At 37.0% G+C, this 16,300-nt stretch overlaps 1 long non-coding RNA gene across 1 annotated transcript; it reads left to right on the forward strand.

Moving 5' to 3' along the window:
* The first annotated feature begins 9,142 nt into the window (after window positions 1-9,142).
* Window positions 9,143-11,315, forward strand: LOC136985248 (uncharacterized). Its single transcript, XR_010882312.1, has 2 exons — window positions 9,143-9,231; window positions 11,038-11,315. It is a non-coding gene; the product is annotated as an uncharacterized lncRNA (long non-coding RNA).
* The last annotated feature ends 4,985 nt before the right edge of the window (window positions 11,316-16,300 follow it).

Here is a 16,300-nt window from a genome sequence, read left to right on the forward strand (position 1 = left end):
TTAGGGTTAAATCAAAAACAGAAACAAAAAAACGGAAAAACACCGACAAATTTTCTCGTAAAAATTAATCATAAACTATCGTTCCCACGGTAATACTTCCTTGTAGAAGATGAGTTAACTGTTGAAAAATAATTATATCATGTAATTCACCATTGGTCAAAAAGGACTTCCACCCTTGACGTACTTCACAAAATCTCGAACTCCAAGATCCCGAAATAAAAGGAAAAACGAACGAAGATGACAAAAGAGAGAGAAAAAGAGTTTCGACAACTGTCAAGTGTGTGTGCCGTGGATTATCATCTCCCGCCGTTGAAGCCGTCCATTTCATCTATCTACAGTCCATTGACTCTTAATTTCAAGCGAACTCTCGTTCCTCGGACTTTGTGCAAATCTCAGGATCACTAAGATATTTATCCTGCTCGCGATGTTTTGTAAACTCTCTCTCTCCGTTCACTCGAGACGCGGTTTAATAATTCGATTCGATGATATAAATACTTCCAAATATGTTAATTGATGTATTCCCTATCAATCTCAAAATAAACGGGTATTTTTGTTTAATATTAGAAGAGTGTGCGTTTCTTCCTCCATTACCCTCATTACTCATCATCGGCATCTTATGCTTCCGAAAAACGCGTATCTATCCGCGAGAAGTTTGATAGATTGGTGTCAGTTCCTGACGTAAACGGGATCTTACGATCCCAAATCCGTAACTAATCATTGACCGCTCGAGCCTTAATCATCCTTTCGACAACCGAGGTCGGACCTCAAGGTCTTGTGCCGTTAAGAGGTAGAGAAGATAGGAATCATCCTCCATCTCCTACCCTCGGTTAACCTCACAAATTAATTCGGATGCCAGTTTTGGATCTGAGGGTAAATCCCCCTCCTGTAAGTATTTATACAACTCTTTCCATTCGGCGTCGTTTCGCTGTGCCTGGATTATTTCCTCTCTATTAGTTATACTCACGATGGTTAATAACTTCGTAGAAAGATCCGTTTCCTTTACATTGTCCGCTTCGAGTGGTAAGCGAGATAAAGCATCCGGAAGCTGGTTATCTTTGCCACCCCTGTGTCTAATAGAAAAGTTAAATTCTTGTAGGCGTAATGCCCACCTCATTAGCCTACCTGAAAGATTTTTCGAACTCTGTAGCCATCGCAGAGCTGCGTGATCGGTCACTACCGTGAAGTCCGTCCCATCAAGGTATTCGCGGAACTTTTCCACAGCCCAAACGATGGCGAGGCATTCCAATTCGGTCGTTGTATAATTTCTCTCAGCTTTCTGAAGGGTTCGGCTTGCATAGGCTATGGGGCGGTCTTGACAGAGGACAGCTCCAAGTCCTACGGTGCTGGCATCGGTGTAGAGTACAAATGGGACGTTGGGTTCAGGTAGCTGTAAAACAGGAGCAGTTATAAGGTGCTCTTTTAATAATTGGAAGGATTTCTCACAGTCGGGACTCCAATTCCATTTGATACGTTTTCGTCGCAGACAGTACAGTGGTTCGGCTATAGTTGCATAATGTGGAATAAAGCGGCTGTACCAACTACACATACCTAAAAACGTGCTTAGCTGCTTCGTGTTGTTAGGTTGTGGAAATTGTCTGACTGCTTCCACCTTACCTTGGTCTGTGGACAACCCTTTTTCAGTTACATGGAACCCTAAGTAATGTACATCGGGTCGACAAAAATGACTTTTGGTTAGTTTGATTGTCAGGCCTGCCTCCGACAGTCGCCGCAGAACGTTCTCAAGGTGTTGAAGGTGGTCTGAAAAGGTAGACGAGTAGATAATTATGTCATCTAAATATACCTCGCAATAGCGGGACCTCATTCCATTCAGGATTTTATTCATCAGGCGTTGAAAAGTTGCCGGTGCGTTTTTTAATCCGAATGGCATTACTAAAAACTCGTAGAGTCCTTCGCTAGTAATGAAGCTTGTCTTGGCCCTATCGCCCTCTTTTACCGGTACTTGCCAGTACCCTGACGACAAATCCAGTGTAGTAATGAATTTGGCCTTTTTTAGCGACTTCAACAAATCTGAAATGATAGGTAAAGGTACCTATCTGTTACTGTTATACTATTTAACTTACGATAATCTACACACAGTCTCCAGTCTCCCGTCTTCTTCTTCACCATCACTACAGGCGACGCCCATGGCGAATTGGAAGGTCTGATTATCCCTTCTTTTAGCATTTCTGCTATTTGCCTTTGCATTTCTTTTTGCTTTACAGGCGAATACCTATACGGTCTGCTCGAAACTGGAGGGGCATCCCCCGTCTCGATGGCATGTTCTACGTAGTTGGTGAGTCCAGGGTGGTCACTAAAAATATGTGAGAATTTATTCAAAACAGTTTTTAGTTTTGTTAACTCTTCTCCTTTCAATGGCGTCTGCAATTCCTTTAAGTTGTATTTAATCCCTACCCCTGTCTCGGGGATAGTAATTTCCATTTCTGAGTTACTAAAATCCAACACTGCCTTATATTTCTGTAGGAAGTCTCTTCCGAGCAGGCATGGAAGTAAAAGTCCGTCAATCACAACGAGTTCATGGGACAATAAGGTGCCATTTAATCGAAGGTTGGCCACAAATCTGCCCTTTGTTTTATAATACCTGCCCTTTATGGCTAATTTAATATCAGGGCCTGGGCGAAGAATTATCCCCGGGGATTTTCGAATAATTTGGCGCCATATGTCCGCACTTATTAACGAATGGTCCGCACCAGTGTCAATTCTAGCACTAGTCATTATATCGTTAATAATCAATGTTAGTCCTGGTAAGTTTGTTTTAGTTTTTAGTATTAGCCCCAGTTGAGAGGATTTTTCATACCTCGAGGACCAAGCCCCCCTTCTTGGCCTCGGTATTAGTTTAACTTCCGGGTTCCCCTCTTACCTTGGTCCTGTATAGGGTCAGACGTTTTCGGAACTGTTTGGTATCCGGCTCGCTTATTTTGGGGGCAGTTCCTTGAATAATGCCCAGTAATTCCACAAGTATAACATCGTACCGGAACTCTATGGGTCGTCTGAGGCTTTCTTTCCGCACTAAGGGGTTGAGTTAGTGCGCGTTCAGGTAAACTTTCTCTCGAATTATCGGTTCGTTCCGCAGATCGGTGACTGGTCGGCTTTCTCCGAAATTCGTACTCCTTGGCAGTTCGCACTAAGTCATTAATAGAATAACAATGTCTAATTTCTAGATACTCACGTAAATTTAAAGGCATTTGAGTCGTTATACATTGGACGATTTCTTCGTCCCTGGAGTAGGGTTTCCACGCACGGTACAGCTGAACAGTGTCCCAAATGTACTGTTCGACACCAGACATACCATCATACGATTGGCTGAATAATTTCCTTGCTAGAGCGACTTCGTCTGTAAGAGGAGAATACAATTCTTTAAGTAAATGGGAAAAGAGAGGCCAGCTATTACCTACTCTTTTCCGTCCATCGTTTCTCCACCATTTAGCTGGAGAACCCTCTAATAAGAAGGCGGCTGTATCAACCCAACGATTAGCTGAGACCTGATTAACGAAAAAATATTGTTCCATATCTTGGATAAAGTCGGCCGCCGGGTATTCAGATGTCCCGTTAAATGTTTTAGATGGCGTAGGTTGAGCATTGACAATCACCACCGAGGTATTTGGTGTCACTGGTGGGAGGGGAGTAGATGTACCTGTTGGCGGCCTATTGGGAATGCTTCCCCCCGGACTGGTTTGGCTCACTTCCCTGGGATCGGGTCGGTTCTCGGCTGGCGGCTCCGCCTGCTTAAAAGATAAGGCAGAAGCGATACTTGCCATACTTTGCGTCAGTGCAGCGACTTGCTGCGATAACGTTGTCAGCTGGTTTTGTAAAGTCCTGAACTCTTCACGAGTAATGGAATCTTCCTCAGACATTATTTTTTCGTCCATACAAAACAAATACACTAACGGTTCGATCTGAAATAAACTCAAAAAAAAACTTGCTTATGACCCATAAGGCCCCCGATCGGGCGCCAGTTATGTAACTCACCGTTTTCGGAAACAACAATAGGTTACATAATAATGAGGCAAGTACCAGACCAGGACTTTATTTAAAACTAATAATTTCCACAAACCACAGACAATATCAAAATCTTGTACAGCTTTCTCATAATAAAGAAAACGTTTTATCTCCTCCTCAAGCTATAAATAGTGTACAGCCAAACACAATTTCCTCGAACTTATCACTGACGTTTACTACCTTGGTCACCTGAAGCTCTCTCTCCTTTTGGTCCTGGCTGTTCCGCTTTTAATTGTTCATCCAGTGTAGCTCCGCACTGTCTAATTTACATAGGATGATGTTCCAGGATCGGGCAACGATGCAAACTAAGTTAAAAATTTTCGTTTTTTTTGTTCTTTTGGTCATTGGTGCTTGGGAGTTTGTCCGTAACAACAAAAAAAAGGAACCAAGAAAAAGAAAAGAACAAAATAAAAATAACGCCCCAAAACAAGAATTAATGATCGGACATTGACTCCTTTACAGTACAACAGAAAAAAAGTGTCTAGCAGTTATATGGAAAATAAAATATTTTAGACCTTATCTCTATGGTAGAAAATTTAAAATCATAACTGACCACAGACCGCTTAGATGGCTTATCAACGTCAAAGACGAAAGTTCAAGGCTGAGTCGTTGGAATTTGGCATTACAAGAGTACCAGTTCGAGATCATACACCGTCCGGGAAAAGCGCATTAAGTCGAGTACCTATAGCAGTGGCGTAGCGTGGGTGTCAGCCGCCCCCTTAAATAAAATACGGGGAATCCCTACAAGTCAGTACAGACGGTGTTGTCAGTCGCTACAATGAGCAAGATGTCATTATTATACATTCATTGAAAGAAACAGGATTCTCCATTTACGTCACAGAATAAGTAATGAAAAATTCCGTGCTCATTTCGAATCGTAGGTGCGACAAAAATATGAAATGAAATGCTTCAAACTTTTACAAGATATTATTATTATTTATTCTGAAAAATTGCCGCCCTCACTACGCTACGCCACTGATTTGAATAAAAAATGAAATTTTAAAAAGCCTTTCGAATACCAATCCACGTGATAATCTTCGGTGACAACTTTTTTAAAATAAAGAAACTTCTTTAACTTAAACCAAGTTTAGGACAAGAAACTAATTGTTACAACCTTGGGACGACGAGTTGTGACGTCACATTTTATTACTTCGGCTTTCTCTGTAAAAGGCGTTGGGTAAGAGCCCTATTTTCCTTATTGTGTACAAGTGTGTAAATCTTCTTTAGGGATTTACACATTTGTACACAATATAGACACGGTTGAAAAGAAAGTTTGATCCCTTTTTCGGGGAATGGCCCTTTACCTAGATAGGAGCGTAAGTGCATAGCGTTTTTTGCTGCGGCAAATATTATTATTTGATACTCATTTGAGATGAATACGAGTCAAACTAATCACTAATAAATTCTCTTGCATTATCTGCAATGCTGGGGCAGATATTCGATTCTACGCCCGAAGAAATCTGCCGTTTTGCAATTAAAACGAGTCTTGGAGTTTGATAAGCGTTTTGTTATCGAAAGAATTTCCTAGAAGATTTTTGTATAAAGCGCGAAAAAGGTAAAAATCCGAGGACACGGGATCGGGAAATAAGGGGATGTTGAATAACCTCCCAACTAAGCTCTTGGCCAACTGGTTTTTGTCGTGTTAACCGAGTGCTACAGAAGCACTGGATACATGCCGGTCGTTTCTTCTTGAAATTCGGTCGCGAAACATCTGAATTGTTGGCAAGAAATGTAAGCAGTGATGGGTATTTCCTGGGGAGCGATTTGTAGTGCGTGACGCCTTTTGTCGCAAAACATTATCTTCTGCGGATGGACACTAGCTTTTGCACGGAGAGTTGCTTTTCGTTAGGGCTCAGCCATTCCTTTCTTTTTACGATGCCGACATTAAGGCACCTTTTCTCATCACCGGTAACAATCCTGGACGAGAATGATCGATGTTTACCAGCTGTCAGATAACGAGCGAGCAAAGAAGCGCAAATGGTCACCAGCCGATTTCCGTTGTTTTCGCTTAAAGCGTGCAGTATCCATGTACCCAATTTTTGAACCTTGCCCATGGAATGCAAATGTTGCACGATGGTCGAATGGTCACATTTAATCACATTTGCCAATTCTCGGGTGACTGACGTGGATCGTTGTGGCTTAAAGCTTTAAAACGGTCTTCACCAAAGCCTCTGTGGTCTTCCCGGAGAATCTCTGATTTTCATTTTAAATTATAATTTCTGAGAGGAAATCTAGCTAACCGTATAAATTAAAATGTGTTTTATAAATTAGTGCCGAATTGATAAAAATTAGAGAAAACAAATAAGGCATACTTAAGACTGGTTTAATTGTTTACGGTAACGCGACCAGTGGACAATCTGCCGAAGAGGAATGCCTCCCGGCAGGTCATTTATGGAAAACTGACCCTTATTTAAGTGTTACAGACGTGAAGAAAACCTGGAAAACTCCGCATGGCCAGCCCATTGGCCTGTGTGGGGTTCGAGGGCCGTCGAGATGTGTTATTACGTACGTTTTAGGTAGAGTCCTGCCACCAGGTGTGTTTTACAGGACACACCACCGATTGAGACGAAGTAAATGACTAAGGCGCGAGGGTAAGAGCCACTCTGAAGTCCAGGAATGAGCCTCTCAGAAGGAAGAATGCACAGTCGGACATAACCAATTAAAGGAAATTTATTATTAAAAAAACGGAAGTTTAGAACAGAATTACAAAATCCGATTTTTGGAAATTTGTCTATCTCTATCTATGCAACAAGAGGAGGGGTACCTAACGGGGGGTATTCGAACTATGCGGCTCACAACTTATCAGATAAACCAGATGTCTTCTGTCGTCTGTTCAGACAGTCGGTCCGTCTGCAAGTCCGGTTTCACTCACTCTCTCGGTCTACTATTGATGCTTGCTAGTGATGGCTTCTGTTGACCTCTTCTTTTGGTAGCGATGGATGTGACGAGTGAAGTGGTCAAGGATGGATGTGATGGTCAAGGCTGCGGAGGTTTCTGGTGTCCGTCTGGTCCGGTGCTTGTCTGTTCTCCTTTTTAAACACTTTCAGCACGAGAGAGTTGGTCATCGGTGATGCTCAATTAGCGGTGTCGTCATCGTGGCCGAGAAGGGTTTTTTGTTTGTTTATTTGGTAATGAATCGAACTTTTGTAGAGCCATTCTCGCGTTGGTGTGACTCATCTTTGCTTTGTGACAGTTTTCATCGTTACTCATCGATTGCTTTGACTAGGTTCTTCGTTTAATGAGTAAACATTGTAAAAGTCTAAGCCTCGCCGCGACACTCGGCGCTGTGAGAAAAGGGGGAAAGAAAGTACGATGTTTCCCCTTTTTATATTTTCAATCCTTTACAGATTAATTTAATCCTCTAATTGCTCCTTCTTCTTTTTCCCTTGGCATATTGTGAGATTTCTGATAGTTGGATAATAAACCGTTTTATTTTAATTCGTTTATTTAGATCATTGTAAGTCGATATTAAAATTTGGAAAAGGGGGAGTCCCTAGATCGGTATAATAGGCGAATTTCCTCTTACACTTCGGTTGTTGTTCAAGACATGGTTAAGGTTTTAACAAAGTTCAAGCGAATACATGGTTAGTAAAAAAAGGTTAATATAAAGTGATTAAACAAAAATTATTACAAATATCGTAAATAACAGTTCACAAATGCTTACATCGAAGTATCTTTGGAGGGGGAACGGTGGTCTTCACACCTGGCACGAACCCGCGACCAACAGTGTTCAGTATTCGGTGGTTTTATCGGCTCGGCCGGGTCTATTGAACGAGATCGAAAACTCGGGGATAATTAAAATAAAATTTTATTAATTAGAAACGATTTAGTATTTTTTCATTCAACGTATTATTTTAAATCTTAAATTATTTAAAATTGAAAAATAATAAATGGCAGGAATACTTGAGTAATTTCCGTCGATTACTTTTAAAGATATCCTTTTCCGATTTTTGCACAGGAAGGTGGATGTCCTTTTCTAATATACACGTAAATTAAAATATTAATATTGATATTTTGGGCAGCCTACGGGTAGCGGGAGCCTGGAGCGAAATGCATATTGGGGCCCTATAGCAAATTAAATGATTAAATTAACCAAAAACACGCCGTAAAGGGGTCCATACTTCCTCGGGGCCCAGTGAGTGCCTCCTCCCTTAGCGTTATCGTCATCGTATGAAATCAAATTTTCGGACAAACACTTGATTAATTTATTTTAATGACACTTTCGGCAATTATAAAAACTTATTTATTCTATTGCCAAAATATATTTGGGAAAAGTCTTCAGTAAATAAACAGGATATTAAATATTTAAATAGAATAAACAGGATATTAAATGAGGTGTGAAAATTTGTATATCACGAAATGACATGAAAAAATACAAATTTTTACATCTCATTTAATATCCTGTTTATTTTATTAAGTTTTTGTCATTCTGTGTATTGAAAATATTGATGAAAAAATATATATTTTTTTGAATTGATCGGAACCGTTCATTTCAACTGTAAGATAATGTGAGACCACGCGTTATTGTGTAATGTATTGACTTAATGCGAATGGTATTGCTCTTAATATTAAAATGAAAGTCGGATGTAAAATTCTTGCAGAACAATATCTCGACTGAAATCACAATAGAATCCCAGGGAACCTTTGTTTTCCAATAAATTACACCGCATTGTGAAGTTTTCACGTAGATTATCTAACACAGTTCTGTATTATTTTCTGTTTAAGTACAGGTCGATAAATATTCGGAGGAACTGCTATGGGATTTTTTGACATACATCATATGCCAACGTGGCAATGCCCGCCAGTTTCGAGTAGATATTTTCTTCGATCAAATAAACAAAAACATTAATTTTATACTCATATAAATCACATTTTTAATATAAAAACTTTTTAACTTTTAAAATCGCCAAGTTACATCACTGTTTTTTGGTATGTAAAATACTTGATACATTAATTAATCGGAACGACATTTTAATTGCAAAGTGCTAATACTTACGCAACGGCTAGAAAAATTACTAACTTCGGTGTTACGTAATGTCTAGCCATATGTGGGTTGTTACAAGATTTCTATTGGCTATAATTTACATAAATAGCAGATGTCGTAAGTGTAGAGACAAAAGCCATTTGTGACGTTGCACTCACACTTTGCTGCAACCATGAAGATCCTCCTGTTTTTATCTGTTTGCATTTTGTTTTTGACCACGGTTTCTGCAGGTGAGTCAATTATTACATTATTACCCTTACATCAGTATTTATAATAATACATGTTATGCGAAGATCTTATCAGACATCGAATCGTAATTAAAACATCGTCTGTTATATTCTTTAACAAAAGACCAGTGAAGAATTTTAGACAATTGTTTATTTAAGATTCTATAATTTTCCATCGCTCTTTTACTTTTTCCACAGAAAACGGCACCAGACTCGCAGGTGCAGTGGTTGCGCGTGTTATAGAATATGTGATGATGAATAAATAACGATATTAATTTCCTGTTAGGAGCAGAGTTTGTAGCGCCATTTCTCATTTAATACCAGTGACTTTTATTTATTCTTTATACAAGCAGAACTGCAACGACTTTGGGATCGTTCAAATAAGACGTCTTCACTGGGGAAGAGGGATATGTGCAAATTTTATAATAGACTGCGACAGGAGGTGGCGGGAGTGTTAGTAGAACGAAAAGTTGTCGAAAATCAAAATTATTATACAGAAGTATGTTGGTCAATGATCACACTTTAGTAGAAGCGATGTGCTCGTATTAATTGTGCCCCATTAGAACTTTTGATACGAAAGGACAAAGATAATGGCAACAATTTAACCTTTACAAGTACAGGTTACATTTAAAAATACCGTTATAGGCCTTATAACGTATTAACTACTTTAGTCTAGGAATTAATACAATGTGGTCAAACTCTTCCGCGATAAATCAGTGAATTTCTTTTTGTTCTTTTGTCCTATTTTTAAAATTATATTTTTCCGGGCAGGAAACACGAATGAATTAATGTACTGTAGATTTGTTTTACAGAAATGCTTGACTTTTAATTCGGGGAGACAGATCAAGCGCGACTTTAGTATTGGGAGTGTCAAAATATTGGTGACAACGAGCAGCGAGGAACAAATTTAAGAAGGAATAATTTGAAGTTTGTTCACGTTTGAATTTCCACCCGAAACTCGAAGTATTGCTTCCGAAAGATGAAATTAGTTAAGAAAATATTTCATCTTTCAATTAAGATACGTGCAATGAAAGAGTTATTAATTAATATTAAAGTATTAAAAAGAATTATTTATTAATTATAATTGCCTTACAGTCCTTATTTCTAAAGTTATTTTTAATTGTCTACATGGACATTACTCGTTACTAGGACTTTGGTGTTTAGATACTGACACAAGAATGAGCATTAGTTCAAGAAAAACAAATTTTTCTTTATTAGGAAAATTACTACAGGTGATGTAATAAAGAAAAATTTGTTTTTTCTGAACTAATGCTCATTCTTGTGTCAGTATCTAAACACCAAAGTCCTAGTAACGAGTAATGTCCATGTAGACAATTAAAAATAACTTTAAGAGTTATTTATATTTGCTTAAAATTAAATTTTAGTTTAACGATATTTTTATGTGTAATTTATTTATAGAACATCACAATTACACGTGTTTTAATATAAATTTAATGGGAAAATTTAACGAATCAGTAAAATAATTTTTTGCTTCATTCTATAAGTTACGAAACTTTCCTTCCTCAAAGAATGCAGTTCCTATTTAAATAAATTGTAATATATATATATATATACTGTATATATTCTTTTAACCTTGCGGTTGTTATTCGGGTCATTCACGTGACTTCCTAGTTGAAGTGTCTGAGTGAAACTAGTTTCCACATTGTTATAATTGCAGACGGGTATTTTTTCTGCTCTTTTTTAAATATTGTTAGCAATAATTAATTGTATTTAATAAATTGTTTTATTTCTAAATTAAATAATAAAGAAAAAGGGAATTTTTATTTATACAGTTTTTTATGTTACTAGCCGCCGCCTACAGTTGCTTTAAAATAGCCGGTGCGGAATGTCTTCCCGAAGAATCCTGCGGTTGGGCCATAAGAAAACACGAAGAGACCTGCCCCGGAAACAAAATATGCTGCATTTTAATTTAAAGATAACAACAACTATTCAAATAACGTGTTTATTTCTATAATATTTTTATCCATTCTTTCACCGAACAATTTTCTATGATTAAAATATTATATTATATGTTATTATATACGATCTCTTAAAGGTTCAATAAATTTTAATTTTCTTGCAATTTATTTACGTTTTTACACGAATTTATTGACAATATTAACCGAATTTTTACGAGTATTAAAAATAAAATTACACTCGCATTGCTAGTATTAATATACTTGCGTGTATTGAATTCGTTAAAAGTGAGTCTCTAGCGAGTCGAAATCTAAGTAGAATAGAGTTCTTTTTTAAACATAAAATTACCTTAAAACCGATGAAATTTCATTGTTTTTATCTGCCCTTCTCTCAACTTCAATACGTTTTATTATAAAAGTCCAGCAGCAATCCCGGCAACAACATTTAAAAGTGCGTGTGGCGCCATATGTTATCGTGTTTTATTTTCAAAATTTTTTATATTATTAATTACTATAAAACGGTAAAAAGCTTAATTTCGATGGTAGGAATTAGTTTTATAAAAAATTGTAAATGCTAAAAACGACTAATATCTTCGTAAGTCCTACCCCATTCGACATATAACACGCCATTCCCTCTATCTCGCCACCCCTCGACCTTTAACCATCAATGCCAGTTACGGCGCCAAATTTCGTTTCTCGATCTTCACCCATCCCGAGATATTAAACGAAATAGTCACCGACACATCCACCGATTTTTGTCTTTTTGGGTTGCGGACAGTCAAATTTGATCCAAATACAATACTTTCCGTATTATATATAGCAGGGGTGGCCAACAAGTCGATCGCGATGCCAATTTTGGTCGATCGCTCGCGATGTCTTGACTTAATGTGTTACACTTGTAACTGAACGCAACTCGTGAACGTAACGCGCAAAAGCAACAATATGCATGCAGTTATCACTGGACTCGTAGAAAACACAGCCATTTAGCTTGAATATTTGATACTGTCATGCGGTAGCTTCTTTTCTTTAGTATTAACAATATTACAGTAGAGAGTCGAAAATCGGCATCAATTGGGGACTGGGGTTGTTCAGATTAGGGATTTGTTCGGATAACCGATCATGGACGAAAAAATATATTAACCTGTCCGATGTTCAAATTTTTCTTCGTTGCGTGTCGCTTCGCGTTGAATTTTCGTCGATTTTAAGCCTAACGAAAATTTTTATAATAATAATCGAGGCTATCGTATCGTTAAAAATTATTTCTTTATTTTGTACAAACAAAATAAATATATTGAAGAATATAAAAACATGAAAATTATACTTTAGAAGTAAATCTAGTATCGAAAACGTTCGATTCGGCACGACGCAGTCCGACTGAAAATCGTGCCGATTATCGGGCGATTCCGATTACCAGGGTGCCGATTTTCGACTCTCTACTGTATTATTATTAATCAATATTATTTATCCACGGTGACAACGTTGAGTTTCAATTTTTCATTTCTTTAAAATGTAAGTACCTGTTCTTTATGTTTTAAATTAAATTATGGCTTTTCTTACCTATCTATTTACTTGATAAGTAAGCGTTTTCGGCAACAGACCTCTATATTTTTGGATTTTTGGAAATACGTCAATTGAGAAAAATATCCCAGTATCAACAAATGTAGCAAATATATTTATTCCTGTTTCGGAACTACATACTTGTGTGAATTGGCATTTTCATACTTAAAGTTAACGAAGACTAAACATTCTGTCCTGACTGATTCCCATGCTGAAGAATCATTATTATTACCTTTGTCAGGATATACACCTAATTATGTTTCCTTGGTAAGAGACGTGCAAACTCAGTCCTCCCATTAATGTAACGTAATAAAATAAATTCTAAATCTGTCTTTATCAGTAGCTAATTTGAATTAATAAATATTGTTAATAATTACTCGTGTTGTTTAAATTCCCCTGGACGTGAGTTTTTTGGCCCGTTAAATACAGGGTGTTTGAGTACAAAGAGCACTCCCGCGAGCTATTGATAGATTAGCAAAAAATACGTTTAAAAATCTTATATCATTCTTCCATGATAAATTTTCCTCGCCCAAAAAAAATCGCAAAAGTAAAATCTTATAATCAAATTATCAGCCGTACTGTGCAGTTTTATAACAACTTTTTCAAGTTTACGAACAAATAGTACCATAATTTATACATTGTAATTGATAAAAAAAAATTAAATTATATTTTAAGTTAATAAAAATCTATCTTGAAAGTGTCGAAAAATCGTTTTTTTAGGTGCCGCCTGTACGGAATGAACTCGTATCTGCAAATATCAAAAGCTGGGTCTGGAAATTTATTTTCTTTATGAGCTTATATCTTGAAAACTTAATAAGTGATTTAAAAAATAAAAAATAGTTTTGAACATGTATTTTCCTTATCTACCCATAGATCGCGGGAGTGTACAGTACCTCGTACTGAAGCACAGTGTATAAACCTAGTATGTATTTCACACACCCCTCGCCACTTAGACTATGCCTACGACAACAAGTCGATCGCGACACATTTTTAAGATAAAAAGTAGATTTTATGTACACAAAAGTTGGCCACCCCTGATATATAGTATAACGAGCCCAAAAATTAAACTGAAATAGGTTTTAGACCTATAATCAGAAAATTGTGTTTATATTTTCTGTATTGAATCCTTGTTAAAAGACATCTTTGTTTGAATTTCACGCAAACGTCCATTAGTTTTCATAAATCAGAAATAAAATTACTCCCGATATTTACGAATTTTATGATAGATAAAAAATCCACCAAGCGAACAAAAACTGAATGTTAACTAACAATATAGTTATTAATTGAACAAGTAGATGATCTTATTTAAATTTATAATTATCTGGTATAAAACTGACGGATAGAAGGTTTCACCGAATCTGCACGTAACACAGACTGCTGTTCTAAAAATACTACCAACACGGCTCTCGTTCAAACAGTCTGCTCCGCCAAGGCCGTCCTCCGTAAAGAAAATTGCCCTATTCGCACTGTTTCCATTTTTCGCCGCTGCAGAAGATTTTGGAGCTAGTTATCGGTGAGAATCACGCGTTGAGTAAATTGGTCTTTTCGTGCGAAGGTAGATATTGCTATTTTATGAAATTGTAATACCGTAGAGCGTCGATAAGTGGAACGTCGGTAAGTGGAATGGCCGGAAAGTGGAACGATTTTCAGTCGGACTGTGTCGTGCCGAATCGAACGTTTTTGATACTAAATTTACTTCTAAAGTATAATTTTCATGTTTTTTATATTCTTTAATATATTTATTTTGTTTGTACAAAATGCAGAAATAATTTTTAACGATACGATAGCCTCGATGATTATTATAAAAATTTTCGTTAGGCTTAAAATCGACGAAAATTCAACACGAAGCGACACGCAACGGAGAAAAATTCAACAGGAAGCGATACGCAACGGAGAAAAATTTGAACATCGGACAGGTTAATGTATTTTTTCGTACAAAGTCGGAAACTGGAACAAATCATTAACTGGAAGGACCCCAGTCCCCAATTGGTTCCACTTATCGACGCTCTACTGTAGTTACATAAAGTCATAGTTGTATATAGTTATATACGGTTGACGGGACTTTCTCTTCGACAGCAGCTTGGTGCATAGATAGGCTTATCAGACGTCCCGTTTTGACCGGAATTGTCCCGGTTATTTGGTAAAATTTTAAAATTACCCAATATACAAGAAGTAAAAATAGTGCAGCCTGGAGTAAAATGGCCATTTGACAATTACACTCGCTGTTGCCAATCTAAATATTACGTATGTAGACCTAAGTATTTTTAATTAATGTTGTCTACATGTTTTCCTCAAAATTTATAGCGTATGGCCTAATGAATTTAGATGTTTTATTTTTCTACAGAATTTATAATAGCACGTAACCTACGAGATCCAGATATTTTTATTTCATCTTTTAATTAGAGTTGGCAAGACTAAAACTTATACTGGTGTAGCTGTACGCTATATATAGGCCTATATATATATATATATATATATATATATATATATATATTTTGTAAATATAAATTTAAGTTTCTTCTTTCTATTCTTTGTCCTATTGTCCTATTTCTTTCTAGAACTTTCTTATTTTATCTTTCTTAACCCGTTGTTGTTCGATCAAATTTTAACGCCTGTGTGTACAGAAACCGTTTGTAGCGTTGGGGTCCAAAAAACAGAACCTGTTCAAAGCCATAATAAATTACTTTGTGACGAAAATAAAATCTAACTGTATTTATTTGTACCATTCCGCTCGCGGGAGCTCGTACTTGTGGCACGAACATAACACTGGCGCGTCATTGCTGCGCGTGTCATATATTAATCGAGTTCAAATTGCTGGTCGGCATTTGCGATTATTTTGTACCGTACCGGTACATGAAATTAATTTAATCTCCAAAAGGCGAAAAAGAAACCGCGTATTTACTGACGAATGAAAATGTCTGTGGTGGTATTGACAAAATGAAAAATGAACGGTGCCGTTTAGAATTTTTGGTAACTCGTGGTGGGCGTTCAAACATTAAAAATCACGGGAAATGTGCGAAACATAAGGCAAGCGGCAGGAACTTCATCAAATGTATTGTCATATTTTAAATGTATAGATTTAAGCGACAAAGAACTTTTAAAGAAAGTTTACACTAGTGATAGATATTAATAACTTTTTAATAATAAGATTTGTTTAGTTGAGTTATTAAAAATTTCTTTTAACTCGTTTTTGTTAACACCTTTATTTATTTAGCCTTTTCGTAGGTACTTATTCTAGTAGGCTTTATTTTCCGTTGTATTTTCTCAAAATTGTCCCGATTTGAGAAAAAAAAAAAAAAAAAAAAGATTATGGCAAGCCTATGTATAAATATAAATACAGTAGAGCATCGATTATCCGACTTAATTGGGGACTGGGGTCGGTCGGATAACCGAAAAGTATGAAAAAATACATTATTAGTATAGTGTACTAGGCCTGGTTTAAATACTAGCCTCCCTTTCACGGTCGAGCCAGTGCTGCCAGCTAAAACATGCAAAAATTTAACAAAAATAATATTAAAGTAGCCAAGACGTAACCAAATATCGTAGCGCCACATCACTAGCGGACCTTTGAATTTGCCGACTAGAACGCGGTCGGTTAA

The sequence above is a fragment of the Centruroides vittatus genome, unplaced genomic scaffold, assembly GCF_030686945.1.
Source record: "Centruroides vittatus isolate TY-2023 unplaced genomic scaffold, ASM3068694v2 contig_1208, whole genome shotgun sequence".
Classification (NCBI taxonomy): domain Eukaryota; kingdom Metazoa; phylum Arthropoda; class Arachnida; order Scorpiones; family Buthidae; genus Centruroides; species Centruroides vittatus.